At 31.2% G+C, this 13976-nt stretch overlaps 1 protein-coding gene across 2 annotated transcripts in view; it reads right to left on the bottom strand.

Annotated features, from left to right (window-relative positions):
* LOC149415291 (uncharacterized) overlaps positions 1 to 13976 on the bottom strand; it is a 159821-nt gene that overhangs the window by 139112 nt on the left and 6733 nt on the right. The gene's annotated exons all lie outside the window — the stretch shown is intronic.

Consider the following 13976-nt stretch of genomic DNA (forward strand, 5'->3'; position numbering starts at 1 on the left):
TTACAGATGTTTGCGATAGTGGGGCGCCCAATACTTGTTACATAGTTTTATCAAAATATTCCCCCACTTGATGAAAAAAACTTCAATAAGGCATGCTTAAATATTGAAATTGATGTACTAAATATATTATCAACAACATCGGAATATTTGTTTCCTAGCTGTTGAATCCGTCGCATAGGAGTGCAATATTGGGACGTTGATATAGAATTGCTACAATAATATGGTAGGTACTGTCTTGTAACTGACCTGCTTGGAGTACGAAAAGAGATTACATATAATAAATCGGGCGTATCATACATTGAGTTAATGATTTTATACAAACAGGTTATATCGGAAATGATCTACGGTCAGATAATTTTATTAAATTTAATGAACAAAGTACGTTATCGTAATTTAGGCATTCTCAATAAGAACCTCATAATTTGGGGACCAAACCGTGAAATTGTATTCTATATGACTCCTTACTAGTGACATATATAATGTTTTTACAGTATTGACATTATTGAAATCACTAGGATACCCTTAAAATAAATCCCAACATTTTCAAAGCTTTATTGGTTATTATTTCTATCCGCTTGATAAAGTTGAGTTTCGTGTCAAACCAAATACCTGAGTCATTAATTTCCGAGACAGATACCAGTCTGTACCAATTAGGTACTAGATTCAAGCTATAATATTGTCCAAGTATTATTTAGGTTATAATAGTCTATGTTGAGGGTAATGTATTTTTTATTTTTACATCGCTCCTATTAGCATTGGGGTTGTTTGGTACGTAGGCGTGGGCAGGAATCGATATTGAGTGCGGGGGTTGATGATGCATATTTTTTCTTTGTCTACCCTCGCCCGCTCCCGCATCCGTATCTCCGAGCCTTCCCATTGACGCGGATGCGGTGACGCTCGCACTCTGCACCCGCTGCCCTTACCCCTTATACCGTACGCCTTGTGCTCTGTTCCTTGCCTTACCCCACAACTTGTTTTTAGTTGTAACCTGAGCCACCATATCCGCTATGAGCGACCGTGTGATTTAGCGCTTTAGCACGCAGCACGACAGGTCCGGACAGTTCTCTTCATGTCCTCCTCGGATTAAAAGGAGAGGATTGAAAGCCACACAACTTTTTCTTTGATTGTAATTGTAATTCACATTCCTTCAAACATTCTTCTTAATGCGGAATCTGGAACAAGGCGTTAAGGCGCAGAACCGAGACTGATAGAGAAGGATTGGTGAGACCGAAAACAAAGGACAAACAAGCCACTCCCATACCCACATTAACAAATTCCTTGCTTCCTCCTCACAATATAATATTTCCTTAACCCCTGGATATTCTAATATGTACGTATACATTTGCGAACTTAAACGCGAACCGAGCCACGAATTACGGGAAAGGAATGAAGCAACTGCAAACAGCGTTTCGCGCCATTTGCGGTTGCTTCGTTCCTTTCCCATAAGGTGAGGTTCTGTTCGGCAGTTCGTCTCGCGTGTGTATTCGTAGCATAAGATTTTGTCTTGAAGTTACTGTCTAGTAGTGAATGATCTGTCAGATTCATGAATAATTTAGAAATATTCCCAGCTGACATTAATTTAACAATAGATTTGCTATATCTCTATCTATCTAAAAAGTAGTGTTTTTGAAAGCAGATGAAGGACTCTTTCATATTTTAATACTTCACGCAAAAATATGCATTTAAAATTATTTGAAATGATTGATGAACTTTTTTACAATTGTTTTGTCGCTTGCCGATGTTTTTTTTTGTAAAATGTAAAATATCACTTTATACGAAACTAAAAAAACACTTTTTATCAAGGTTTATTGCAACTTCTTCTTTTTTTGTTTAATATAAAATTAATTGGTTTAAAATTCACAAACATTGATAAATCTTTCGAAAACATGCTAACAATGGCAGTTGACGACTTTTTAATATGTTACAATTATTTGAAAGTGTCTATAATAAACTTTAAAATGCAAATATATGTGGCCACCTACTAACACTGCATCATATATCTCACAGTGATGCAAAAAGAAAGACAATGACTTTTATGAGTTCGTCTCAGTTTGTGCCACAAAGTACACAAAAATACTGGAACAGCTATTGGTGAACCGCGTACTTAAAGGCCCATAAATATTCAAGAGTTAACCCATATCACAACTCACAACGTCACCTATAAATAATAATTAACTCTCCGTAGTGGAATGGTTCTAATATACAAAGTGCAAAACAAGCGTAACGATAACATTTCTAAAGATTCTGGCAATGCAGTGCCAATCACTCTTGGTAACAAAAACTCCTGGCATCGAATCTGTTAACTTACAACTACAATATTCTAGGGTTAGTTCAACTCTGGTGACACTTAACAAGATTTAGATTGTGCCTTTGAGTAACTAAGGATTGTGCAATGGAAGCATCACCGTCGCATCCTCCGGTTTATAACCATCCGGAGTGTTGTTACAACGCCCGCTTCCCTTACTTCTTTGCTATAGAAACCACTTACGCAAAGTACTTATTTATTTAGGTGTATTACGGTGGTTACATCTCTATGGTGGGCAGACGACTTGAAACATGAAATCATCATGGTAAAGTAATAAAAATGTATTATTAGTAGGCACCGAATGTTTTTGATGTATTGTTACATTACTTTTACATTATGTATGGCATTGAGGCATGGAACTGGTAGATGGAGGATGGAAGTAGACTAAATGCTATTAAAATAAGATACCTGAGGCGTATGTGTAGTAAAGCCATGTATGATCGTGTGAGAAATGAAAACTTCTGACAGTCACACATATATGTATATAAATGAGTTATTTCTATTAGCACGGTCATATCCAGACAAGTTCACACTACAACATTCGAAATAGAAGTACGAGTAAAGATTTACAGAAAACTTATTAATAACACAATAAAATAAAACAATATTTAAAGGTCCTTACTACATGCCTAATAAATTATATAACAACCTTTCACGTAACATTAAACAATACACGATATACTCCTATTTAAATCATCACCAAAAACATTCCTCTTAATCAAATGTCATTACACCTTAAACGAATACTTAAAATGAATTAAATACATCTGTTTCAATATGTTGCATATTTTCACAATTTTATAGTCTTTACTCCACTTCTTGTGAATTGGGTTGGCTTTAAGAGATAGGATTTAGGTACGTAAAAGCTATAAACTTTCTGTGTGCTTGTACAAAAATATATATTTTTTAATTTGAATTTTAATTTTGAACTTGCGGCCTCTGTTTTCTGTTTGTGTTAATTGTATATCCACTTTTTATGTTTTATTTTAAAAAAAACATACAATTTGTGTGTTTGCCAACAATCTATACATGAACTATTTGTTCTAATTTGAGATAGGTAATTATAAAATAGTCATGTTTTTCAAATAGGTTAAAGCGTAAACGAAAAACTTATTCAGTAAGATCGCCTTTAATGTGACTAATTGAGATAGCAGCGTGTAGATATGAACGTAACGTGTTGACTTGACTACCAAGTCTTGACTAATGATAGATTTACCCGGTGTTGACTTACATGACACGTCATTAAAGACGTAAAGGATGCTCTACACGTGATCACTTATTCCATAGTTTCCCATAACACCATCTTTGACATTATCTTTACAGTGTTCTAAAAAAAGTTGATATATTTTTCCGTTAGCATCCGTTTATTTTTAATCTGCTCAGCGAAATTACGGGCATCCTGTGAAACGTGTTTGGTTCGTGGATCTCGCCCCGTGCACGCGGAAGCGTTCTACTTCAACATCCGACAACTGCCTTAGCTCGGTGTTCCCACAACCACAAAAAATATTAATAATTTATTGAATTGAGTTTATTGATATTACACAACATGATGTGCGTAACATTCTTACATAATAATTGTGATTATTTTCAGTTGATGAATTTATGCCGCCGATCCAACAAATAGTTAATTATATTAAAAAAAATTACTTTGTTTACATCACTTTAATATATATAACCTCTACATGTTTCATGAAAAAAGTTCACCTCATCAGGAGTAAGTATGTACTAAAGTCAAAAATTAAATATAGATTACAAATGTATAGTGGAAGGAGTGGGCGGAGTTTTTTAGAAAGTTTATGTAAAAGTCATCATAGTTGCCTTTGATCGGAGTTCATTTCTCGGCCGTGAAAACGTTTCTTTTATAATATAATTTAACATTTTTCGTTAACATTTAAAAGTATATATTTTTACTCTTATTTTTTTAATTAGCACAAGATTTTCCACGGGTCTGCGCTAGTATCATATCATCAAAAGCACTAATTTAGGTGGTCTGTGCGTCCCGTGTAACCCTTGTTCAATGATATACTTTGAATTTAAGTGTAATTTTCAAAAATGGAACTGATTGTATGAAAAATTTAGTCAAGCGATAAAGTTCTTACATAAAAAGTATATACGTGACACTTATTTCATAGTACATGAAATTATTATTTAAAACTTTTTCCTGTTTAAAAAATTTGTAGGAATAATTGAGAAGTTTGCGAGTTTGAAATACTTTTACCATTATCAAAAGCTTATTTAAAATTTAATATTCAAATTATTTAACAATGTTTAAACTTTGAAAATATCACAAGGGCATTGGTACATCTGCGTTTCAACACATACTAATTGCCTTAAGAAATAAATAAATAAATGTAGAAACTTGGGCAGTTAAGTAGGTACCTACTTGCCTTGCTTAAAATTCTAACATTCTTAGTTTTTAATTCGGTTCATTCTATTCATTCCTTGTACCTTATATTTACTGGAATTCATTTTTAGTGAATTATTACACTTTATTAGAGAAAATTAGATAAAGTTCGCACGCAGAGGATATCATTGGAACATTAGTAATTGGACATGCTATTAATTTGTCTTTAATAAGCGTTTTCAGATGAGGAAAAACAAATTTTATGTTGGGCGGTACAGCAGGACAAGAAATTGATTGGAGTTTATCTTCCTAAAAGTGATTCATCCCTCGGTATGGGACAGATTATGGAGTAAGGTTTCGAATAATGTAAATCCAATAAGAAAAAAGAAAGGATATAATTTATCAAACTTGCCATCAGAATTAATTGAGAAGTTTTAACTTTTTTCAATTAATAAATTAAACACATTCCCATTCACTAATTAATTCAAATTCAAACTCAGCAACAGTTTCGTAACATCTTCTGGCTCAATTTTTTTACTGGAGAATAATTGAATAGGGTATAAATAATAACAATATGTAAATAGTACGTTAGCGTTATTTTATATCAGCCATGAAAATACGGACGGGAAGGAATTCACGTTTCAAAAATAAATGATGCGGTTTGCTTGACGTTGATGGCTTAATTTAAAGTTATTTATTGATTCGAATATTGAAGGTTAAGTCACATTATGTATTACATTGGAGTTATGCTGAGTTTGAATAAGAAAAAATCTAATATAAATTGATTATATTTATATTCACCGCTTACTACCTCAATAGAACTTGTTCATAACTTATTTATACACAGTTATACTCATAATTTACACAGTAAAGTATAAGTGGTTTTGATTTTTCCACCATAATTTATGTCAACATTATCAAAAAAGATACATTTTAAAGAACTAATAATACATTTTATATTTATGTATCTAATAATCTCAATCGTACAGAGACCAACAATATCATAAAAAATATATACCTACAGTAATTTTTTATTGTTTTTGTGTTTAATTCGTAGAACTTCATTTTTTTTTTTTCAAAATTTAATTAAAATCAAATTTAATAATATAACTATTAAGTTCTGCAAGTATTTTTTGGTTTTTGTTATTGTTACAGCTGTTTCGGCTTTCAAGGCCATTTTCAAACTGTGGTTTAGCCACGTTTAGACGTCTTATTAATATGATTCTATTTTACCCCCTCCCAAATTTAAAATGATTTATTACCCGTTAAACCAATTTACTGATAAAAATAATTGTGACACAATAATTGTGTACTGTAAAAAATACTTGCAGAACTTCATAATTATATTATTAAATTTGATTTTAATTAAACAAAAAAAAATATACCTACAGGTTGTTAAGGGACGTACTTGACTTACTTTAACCAGTGATTCCTGTCATTATTTGTAGTAAAATTTGTAAATAAAATTTTGGTCTTTGGTGACATTCTTGATTATTTTACTACAAAAAAAATCAAAAAATCAGTAGGAATTGGACAGCTAGGATTGATGTGAAGGTTTTGGTGGTTACTCGGCTGAATTATCAGTGAATAAGTGTGTAATTTTTTTTAATAATACAAAAAAACATCGAAAAAGTTACCAGTGATCGTAAATCATTTGAGTTTGATGAGTTTATTATTTATTTTATATAGACATCTTCACATTTTTACTCCAGATAATGTCAGGAATCACTGGTAATTACGCATGAAAAAACATGTTTTAGTGACCAGTGATTATGTTACATTACTTCTTTCCATTTTTCTATATTATTATAACTATTTAGATCCAAAAACGGTATTCTTAGAATTAAGTTATTTTAGGTAGGTGAGTTTTACCAGTCGAAAGTTCATAAATCAATTTATTAATTAAGTTCAAATAAAGTTCGCACAAAGCTAAGACAATCTCCTAGAATTAAAAGTATTAGAATAATCAATAGAAGATCTTAAATTACAGTAATTTAACATGTAATCGAGTTTTTGCACAAACTTTGCACAAATATTTTACAGGACCGTACTGTAATTCAATCCGAACCAGTTTTTGTCATATATTATATCCTATAATGAATTTAGATCGAAACGATCTAGAACATCATTTTCATGTTCTTCAAAGGGCAGGAAGTACCTTAACGTGAAAGCTTCGGAGCTTTATCGAATTTCGGATAGAGAGCCGTAATTAACAGAGAATTCCGAACGAAGAAAAGTAAAAAGCTTTTAAAATATTCTCGTACTTTTTAATAGGAATTGGCAGAATCTGTTGAAGTAAAATGCAAATACTTTGATAATTGTTAAGTCAACGACATGAAATAATGATTAAAGTAAGTTTTTAGAATTACAATTACTGCAGGTAAAAAAGCCCCATTTGGATGGAATTACTTTAATTCTTATGAAGGTAATTTAAAAGTGTTATCGATGTAAAAGATGATTTAAGAAAACTCATTCTTATTCTTATAAATGAGGATGTTATTTATTTACAGTAGTTCTGTGAACAGTAGACCTCGCACTTAAAAAGCATGCTTCTAATTTTCTCTTGTTTTAAGACGTAAAAACCCAAATATCTTCTAAAATTATAAGAGATGTCCAAATTAATATCTCAATGGATATTCTTAAAATTAACTTTCTTCAGGCAGATAGATACCATAGGATTGAAAAAATAATGCAGATAAAAAAGTCCAAATGAAGACATAGATTTCAAATTTCTAAAAGATATCCTTACTGAACCATAACGACCACTATCTTGAAACGGAAACGAAGCTTAAAAAACAAATTTGTCAGACAAATGAAGAAATGCAGAACAGTTGAGTCAAATAGGAAAAAAATAATACATTACGATATGTTTTTGTATTATTTAAAATAAAGTAGGTTTTGATTTTAGAAAATTTTAGCATACATTCAGTTCACCAATGGGTGAACTGATGAAAAGGTCGAGTGGAAAAAGGCAAGGAAGATGAAGGGTAAAAAACTACCCCTTTTTCACTCCTTAAACCTGAATTTTGATATTTTTTATGAAATTTTGCACACTTCACAATCAAAATAGAGGAAAACCATCGTTTACACCTGATTTCGAAAAAGTTCAGCTAGTTTTATATTTAACTTGAAAACTAAAGCCAGCAACAAAACCATGATAAAGATATTTGATAATAACGATATCCTAGTTATATTCATTTCGAACATAATGCCTTTCGTTTAAAAGGTTCTCAAATACCATGATAATGTAAAATGCCTACTATTTAGGCTGGTGATGTAGGCAGGACCTCTCCGTCCAGTACTGTCCACGTTTAACGTGAATCATTTATTAGTATGCCATCGACTGTCAATCACCTCCAATTGGGATGTCCTTAGAATGTAAGTGCTTTCTAGAAAACCACATGGCTCCTCAAAAGTTTAGGAAATAGTTTTTTTAAATATTTATTTTTTGATATTGTATTCTCACACATACGAGTAGATACTCAATAGTATGTTAAGAATGACGTATTATGATATTGCATATTATAGTGCATATTTAATACATGTATAAATAATTTACGATTTCGTAGTTGTTAACGGCCATATTCTTGCGATCATATTCTTGTTGTAAAATATTTATAGTTACAGATGTGTTATTTTAATCATTAATTAGTTTCATTCATAATAAATGGTTTTAAAAAAGATCTAAAACCGCACATTTAGAATGGTTCCAATTGGCTACAACACCGTAGAAAACGCCACTGGCTGGTAAGACGACTGTAAACCACATTGCCAGGTGTGACGTCAACGCCGCAAAATACACGAATAAAAACGAACATTTTGTTTTGGCAGCAAATCGAAAATGGCACATTTTAAATCGATATTATTCGTCCACAAAAATAAAATATAAATTTGTTGAGTAAAAAAAAACATTGAAAATGCCGTATTAAAGGTAATGTGAGTATTATTTTTAACACCTTACATAAAAAGAAACAAATTATCGATTAGCAATCAGATTATAATGTTCAGTTTTATAGTAGAAAAAACATGACATTTATTTTGAAAGCTATTGACGTAAGTCGCGCGTGTTAAGATTGCGCTCCTCGTTAAAAATAAGTATCAACGATCTTTAATTACGTAGTGAAAGTAAATAATACTTATCTTAACTTTACGATCGAGATCAAATGATAGTTAAGCTGAAACGTAGCAATTGGATTTAATAGTACACCTACAACCGTACTTATATATATATCACCTACCTACCTACGAACGTTTTATTTACCAGGTTATACATCAACTTGTACTGTTAAGTTGTTAGGTACCAAATCTTTCTTTAAAGTAATCAAATGATAGCCATCCTGTCAAAACGATCCGATTTAGATACGTAGTTTAATATATCAAAGCTTTCAAAATGTAACAGTTGAAACTTTTAATTTGTGAAGGTAATATATATCTCGTAAATTAAAATTAGTGAGTTGTACAACTCGTGAAACAATAAGGGTGCGTATAAACACGCGAGCCGAACTGCCGAGTTGAACCACGACTTATGGGAAAAGAACAAAGTAACCACAAATCGCATGAAACACCGCCTGCGGTTGCTTAGTTCCTTTCCTACAATTTGTAGCTGGGCTCGCACTTTTTCTCATGTTAATACACGGAAAAAATGAGTATGGCTGATTTATTAAAAATGTTTTTTTAAAATATTATTCGTAATCCGGTTTAAAACGGTATTGCTGGCCGTTTCTAGGTAAACTTTCGGTGTATTCGTAATATACACCTGCATTTGCCTTGATAATATAAAATGACATAATGTGAAAATATAATGATTTTTATGAACACGTGCTCCGACGACGTAATAATACGTTCCTCTTTTACTAAAAGTTTAAAGGGAAACCTATCAATTCATACGTCTAGGGCCTGCAATCCAGTTTTTAACCGTATAACCAATAACTTGAAGAAATTTTATATAATTAACTTTTCTCCGTGTACGCACCATCAGAATACGTTTTAATTTTGCGTAACATAAGTGGCGTAGCAATATATTGTTTTGCTACTGGCGATTACCTAAATCGGGATTTTTATCCATTCTCTCCCCTATACTTTCGTATGTGTACTCTCTCTCTAGGGAAAATTTGTGCCTTCAACCGCCGAATTATGATTTTGAAAAATATAGAAATAATTTGCTACAACGTAATGTATCTTTCACGAAATATTTAGTTAATCTTCTAGGGTAGTACCCTAAATAATAAATTTGTAGCGTCACTACAAACGTAACTTCCAAAGTAATCATTTGTTTACATAAAAAATATGTACGTTGGTGATGCCTCCGTCTAGAAAGTTTAGTTTGTGTATTTGTACAATAGGGTGTCTTTAAATTCTCGAAAAAATTACGATAATGAAGGTGTTTTTATGTTGATGAATATATTTTCTAAAACGATTTACAATGTGTCGTTTTCGATTTGCTGCAAAAACGAAATGTTTGTTTTTATTCGGCGGCGTTGACGTAACGCCTTGCTACATTGGTGACAGCCGTCTTACCAGACAAAGGCCGTTGTCATAATGAAGTCGTAGCCAGTTGGAACCTTTTCGGAATGTGTGGTTTTAGACCATTTTTTAAAATCATTAATAATAAATGAAAATATAAAAATGAGACATTTTTTATACAATCATTAGACAATGAAAAATAAACTTTAGGCCTTACACACATTTTTAACGGTATTTATGGTTTGTGAAAATACCCCACTTTTTCCCCATAGATTCTATACTCTTTGAAAGTAATTACATAATTTATAAAAAGCATAAGATAGAGAAAAGCAGAAACATTTGTGTGAGTGTTAGGTTTAACAAGCTGAACAATAGTGGAAAACAGATATTAACAAAATACATTTTCTACTCACTTAAAATTGTGTAGTAGACGTTTCCTCACACGCTATAGAATTTGTATAAAACATCATATTTCACCGAGTAAAAAAACAACATGCGGGAAGCGTGCCGAGTTAATTAATTCATTCTGATACAATGGACCAACTACACGATATTTCATAATGCGTTTCAAGTACGGAAACTTGCAATAAGATACTCAACTTCTTAATTGTTTCAAATGTAACAACTTGCTTCAGTCAAACTTTTAATTACACTTTGCATCTTTTCACAATAACGAAATTTAACGAGAAATATTATGCAATATGACACACTATTAATTTTACAATATAACAATACTATATGACTTTTATTGTTTATTTATGGTTTTGTACACATAACGATTTTTTTTTGAATGAATTAAGTTAAGCATATATATCTAAATGCTCCTGACGTCAAGAACTAATACTTACGGCCAAGAACATTGCAGCGAAGACAAGCAGTAGCTGACTCAATATTTATACTCACAATTTTAAACAATGACATTGACTTTAATTAATTTTAATTAAAAACTTCATCGTACAATTTTAAAAAAGCTGACTACCCAAATATAATTGATTATCTTGACCATATAGACTGGTCATTTCTAGAAGATGAAAACAGTATTGTGAATCAAGTCCAACAATTTTATTCAATCCTAAACACTTCAAAAGAACGTCATGTTCCAAAAGTTAATTTTATTGCATCCCTTTACCCTACATGGTTTTCAAAAGAATTAAAAGAATTGATTTATACTAAAAAACAAACTCACCGAATATATAAGCAATCTAGAAACGTCGATGATTATATAATGTTTACTAACATAAGAAAGCAGTGCAAAGAATTGTCTAAAAAATGTTATAATGATTATATTAGTTTAATAGAAATGGAGGTTCATGATAATGTTAAAAAATTGTGGAACTTTTCTAATGCTCAGCGTAAAAATGATGGTAGTTTACCAAATATTATGTATCTGAATAAAAATTGTGCGGATAATACCGAAGGCATTGTCAATCTTTTTGCAGATTTATTCAAAAGTGTTTATGATGATAATATTACCGATAATGAAATCCCAAATGATATATCACTTGAAGAATCACTTAACCTAAACCATTGTTTTATTGAAATAAACGCTATAGAAAAGGCTATAAAAGCATTAGATACTAATAAATCCGCTGGACCGGATGGTTTCCCTCCAATATATTTAAAATCTTGTGTTCGCAGTTTGACTTATCCATTATTTTTACTATTTAATAAGTCTTTGTCGTCAGGGTGTTTTCCAAAACAGTGGAAAAAAAGCTATCTTACGCCTATTCATAAAAAGGGAGATAAAAGCGATGTATCGAACTACAGACCAATATGTATATTGTCCGCTATTCCCAAACTATTTGAATCGTTAGTCCTAGATGTAATATGTAAACAAATTAATAATATTATTGTACCCAACCAGCATGGCTTTATCACAGGTAAATCCACCCTAAGTAACTTGATCATATACGAAAATTACATAACTGATTCTCTTGCCTTGAAGCATCAAGTGGATTCAATATATACTGATTTTTCCAAAGCATTTGACAAAGTTAGGCGACATATCCTTGTACAAAAATTAAGTATGTTGGGTATCAAGGGTAATCTGTTAAGTTGGATTGAAAGTTATCTTAGTAAAAGAGAGCTATGTGTCAAAATAAAATCTGTGGAATCTTACATTTTCGAAGCCACAAGTGGGGTCCCTCAGGGGTCTCACCTGGGACCAATTCTTTTTTTGTTATTTATTAATGATATTGTTAGCATATTTAAAGATGTAGAAGTTCTTCTTTTCGCAGATGATTTGAAAATATATAAAACAATACGCAGTTTAGACGATTGTTATACTTTGCAACTTAATTTAAATAAACTATATCGTTGGTGCATCATCAACTCTCTGTTTCTTAATATTAAAAAATGTCAGGTCATTCGTTTTTGTAAAATACGAAATCATACAATTTATGAATATTCGCTTAATAATGTAAAATTGACAGCTGTCACTCAAATCAGGGACTTGGGTGTTATATTTGATGAACAGTTAACATTCAATCCGCATATAAATGAAATCACAAATAAAGCCCTAAAAATGCTTGGTTTTATATGTAGAACCGCATGTGACTTCAAGTCACTAGAATGTTTGAACACACTGTACACATCTTTAGTAAGAAGTCAAGTAGAGTATAATTCGCCTATTTGGTCCCCGTTTTATAAAGTACATTCCAACAATATTGAAAGGGTACAACACAAATTTTTAAGATTTATTAACTTTAAACTAAATATTCCAATCCAAAATATAAATTATATCCAACTCATGCATCAACTAAATTTGATTACGCTATCAGATAGGCGAATTATCTCCGACCTTGTTCTACTAAATAAAATTATTAATTATAGAATCGACAGCCCTGAAATTCTTGCCACAATAAAATTATTTGTACCTTCCAAAAATACGAGACAAAATTCCACCTTTTTCTGTGACAATTTCAAATCTAATTATCATGCGCACATATCGTTAAATCGAATACAAAATTTTGGTAATAAATTTGGTAATGTTGTTGATATATTTAGAGATTCCGTAGCAGTGCTTAAACGAAATCTACATAAACACTTTGCTGAAATGTATGACTTCTCCACTCCATAGTAAAAAACCCATTTTTTAGCTTCTGTTTTTTCACTCTTTTCTTTTATGACTTTTTAACTTTAATATATATGTTTTAACTTTACAAATTAATATTGTAATTTAAATAACAATTCGAATATGATTTTAAGTCCCTATAAATGCTGATTAATTTCAATCCATTTATTTTTCTAAGTAAGTAAAAATAAAAATAAAAAAAACTGTTCTCCATAATGGTATTCTGTATTATTTGTAAAACATTTATGTACTACAGATATAATAACTATTTTATTTATATATGTACGTAAACTTTTAAATGTCACATAGTTAATGTAATAACACTAATAACAATGTATGTAAAAGCCCAATGGGCGTTTAAATAAATAAATAAATAAATAAATTGACATTGACTGTACTGAACTTCTGTCCCTTATGAACTTTAAAATACCTTTGAGACGTACACGACATACAGTGCTATTCCACACGCTTAATTATAAAACAAATGCAGCATCTAATTCGCCAATTAACCGAGCTCTTCATACTCTAAATAACATTTGTCTCTAACATTGACAATTTTCGGATTCACTGCCTAAATTCAAACTTGGCGTCATGTCAATAATTTAAACTATTCAATGCGCAGACATACAGACACACACAAACAAACACTCACACATACATTACACACGTCACACACACACCTATAAACTACACACGTCACCTGGTAATTAAGGAATAAATATACCACTTAGCAGACATTACAAGGAAACATATCATTGGTACCCAGCATGAAATATCTTATTCCTGTATGT

This window comes from Hesperophylax consimilis, chromosome 18, assembly GCF_061612785.1.
Source record: "Hesperophylax consimilis isolate HC1 chromosome 18, BYU_Hcon_1.0, whole genome shotgun sequence".
Classification (NCBI taxonomy): Eukaryota; Metazoa; Arthropoda; class Insecta; order Trichoptera; family Limnephilidae; genus Hesperophylax; species Hesperophylax consimilis.